Source organism: Marmota marmota, unplaced genomic scaffold (assembly GCF_001458135.2).
Source record: "Marmota marmota marmota unplaced genomic scaffold, marMar, whole genome shotgun sequence".
Taxonomy (NCBI): Eukaryota; Metazoa; Chordata; class Mammalia; order Rodentia; family Sciuridae; genus Marmota; species Marmota marmota.
The window spans coordinates 11,711,501-11,714,400 of NW_026000205.1; the positions used below are offsets into that span (position 1 = coordinate 11,711,501).

Genomic DNA, 2,900 nt, shown 5'->3' on the forward strand with positions numbered 1-2,900 from the left:
CCCCGCCCTCCCCTCCCCAGCCAGCGGCTGTAACTGGAGCCGGGGCTGGAGGGGGGCCAGGGGGCGGCCCCCAGCCCAGACCGCGCTGGCCGCTAGGTTAACTCTCTCAACTCAGAGGAGGGAGCAGCAGGCGGCCAGCGTGGGGACTGCACGGGCTCACAGACACAGACACACGTGCACACACACATGCGTACACACATTCACATGTGGCATGGAGCTCTGGCACAGAGCTGGGGCGGGAGAGGGATCTCTGTGCTGCTTCCTGGGAATCGGGCCCAGCGGGGACTAGGGTCACTCAGTCCCAGTGCTTAGGAGCCTGTGCCCCCTGACCCAGCGCCTGTACTGTCCCTGACAGTGCCACAGGACGGTGGAGGCGGGGCTTTGCTTGCATGTTTGTGAGTGCGTGTGTGGGTGACTGTGAGCTGCTCCGGGATGCACACCCCACACGACACACAGCCACGGAGAAACCCACAGACACACACCCCAGCCAGCACCTCCTACAGCCACCCCTGAACACCCCAACAAACATGGGCGCAGATGTACACCATCCACGTGACACCCGCAAAGAGACAGAGTCAAGACACAGTCACACCTCTGTTCGCTGGCACAAAGGGAAACAGAGATCCGCACCTTGTAAGGACACTCTCCCAAATGGCCTTACAGTGACACACCAGCACACACACACAGCACTCATAACCTCATTCAAAGGGACACACACACACCCGGCACTCCCACGCCGTCTCCAAGACCTGAAGGCCCATAGACTTGGGTCCACACACACCTCATTTTCATGGGCACACAGGGAAGCAGATGGCCAAGGACCCGCCGTACGGCCAGCCACTCCTCCACGTGGCCAGCACAGATGCACACAGTGTGCACAGCCCACGCAGGGGCTATAGGGTGGACTGCTGGCTCTGCGTGTTTGCAGACACGCTGTGCTCACATACTCCAAAACCACAGTCATGTGCTTCATCCTGAACTGTCCTTTCCCTGAGAGCATGTCCGCTGGTGTCCTCATGGGTAGGCCAGGTTCACAGACCCTGAGGACAGAGAAACCTGGAGTCAGGTCTAGGCTGCACTCCTAGCTGTGTGACTTTGGGCCTCCCTCATGACCTCTCTTTGCCTCAATTTCCCACATACAAAATGGTGAAATCACTAAGGTCGTCCACGTAACCTTCTCTGCAGGCTCAGAGGTTTCTGGACCTGACATGTCTCATCTTCAACTCCACTTCACAGATTAAGAAAACCAAGGCGGTGGAGCTAATTCTCCTGAGGACCCCTGGCGGCTGAGGACAGAAATGCCCCTACCCTCAAGCAGTCAGACACCAGCGGGGACCCCACCAGGCTCGGCAGGACAGGAGCATGTGCTCGCACCCAGCACAGGTGTAGCCCTGACACACGCACGTGAGTGTTCACACACACATACACACACCCCTGGCTTCAGAGGACCCAGGAGACTTCAAAAGGCTCCCTCAGCCCTGTTAGCCCTCTTAGCCTCTGCCCCCGTGGCCCTGCATCCCAGGCCCTGGTTAATGATAACCCTGGTGTTTATGCAGCACCGAGGAGGAGGGACAGGCGAGCAAGGGGCAATAGGGACGGGTACCTGGCCCACTCCTGGCCAGTCCAGCTTCCCTCTCTCCTTCCTTCCCTTGACACTTTCTAGCTGTGTGATATTGGGCAAATGACTTAACCTCTCTGTGGCTATAATAATATTCATGTCAGAGGGAAGTTGGGATAACCATGTAGAACAATGAGAAAAAGCCGGGCACATAGGAAGTGATTAACAAAAACATAGTTAGCTGTTGTTATTGTTGCCAATGTCACTTCTTCTCGTCTTAAAGTGAAGTGAGAGCCCAGCTGGGCTGGCACACTGTGTGTGGGTGCAGGCCTGCCTTTGTCCCCTGTGTGTCCCTGGCACCAAGCTCATTATCTGCACTTTCCAAGTCCCGGTCGAGAGGGTTAGCATATTTGCAGGACCAAGACGGAGCCAGAGTTCCTCCCCAAGCCTGCACCACTGTGGGGCGCCCACCTTGAGCTGAGCCCTGGAGGGTGAGTGGCCTCCGTCTTCTCACTGAGTCCTCTCCTCATGTTGGAAGTGGGTGTCCTGAATGTTCCCACTTGACAGATGGGAGAAATGAGGAGCCGGGAGGTGAACTGACTGGCCCCGAGGCCACAGGGGACTGTGTGACCTTAGGCGGGTGCTGTCGAGGCCCCTGTCCTTCAACAAGACTGCTGGGTGCGTCCCCCAGGGGCAAGAGAGGAAGTCTGTTCCTCCGTCAGGAGCGTGAGTCTCCTGGTCTAGGCAAGGCGGTGGTACAGACTGGTGGTCAGGCTTAGAGCCGACTGGCACCATGAAACTAATCTCTCACCCTCTCTGTTGGTCAGTCTTCCTGTCTGTAAAGTGGGGATAGCAAAGCTGCCCACCTCACAGGGTTACGGGGAGAGCTGAGTCAAACCATGGAAGGAATGGCACGTAGCAAGTGCTCAGTAAACACCGTTGCTGTGTCCCCTTAGGTATCGTTTATGAATCTTTATCAGTGGACAGACTCTATCCACATCACTAAAAGCTTAGTCCAAATTAAAACAGTCCATTATCCACATGCCCATGAATTTGGATCTCTGAAGACAGAAGCCAACATGGAGCCAGCTACCAGCTGGGCTGGACTCCTGGCCCGGCCTCTGACTCGGACACCCAGAGCTCAGGTGCTTGAGCGCTGTCCTCAGTTCCTCTAGCTGTGCACTAACCCCAGAGGGCTGGGGCGAGATGAAAGTAGTAGATGAACTCTTAGGTTGAGGTTAGTTGCAGAGTAAGTGTTAAAAGGAGGTGGCATTGTCCTCGTTATGTCCATGGGTCAAGTCTCTGTCTGGAATGGTGGTGGGTATCTAAAGGGTTAATTTCC

General features: G+C 56.2%; 1 protein-coding gene and 1 long non-coding RNA gene across 4 annotated transcripts in view; one reads left to right on the forward strand and one right to left on the reverse strand.

Moving 5' to 3' along the window:
• The window catches only part of LOC125612630, a 4,708-nt gene extending 1,850 nt beyond the window's left edge, over positions 1-2,858 (forward strand). For both annotated transcript variants that reach the window (XR_007343119.1, XR_007343118.1), the window contains one exon: positions 1,237-2,858. This is a non-coding gene — a long non-coding RNA (uncharacterized LOC125612630). The remainder of the gene's footprint in view (positions 1-1,236) is intronic.
• The window catches only part of Fxyd5 (FXYD domain containing ion transport regulator 5), a 28,504-nt gene that overhangs the window by 24,716 nt on the left and 888 nt on the right, over positions 1-2,900 (reverse strand). The gene's annotated exons all lie outside the window — the stretch shown is intronic.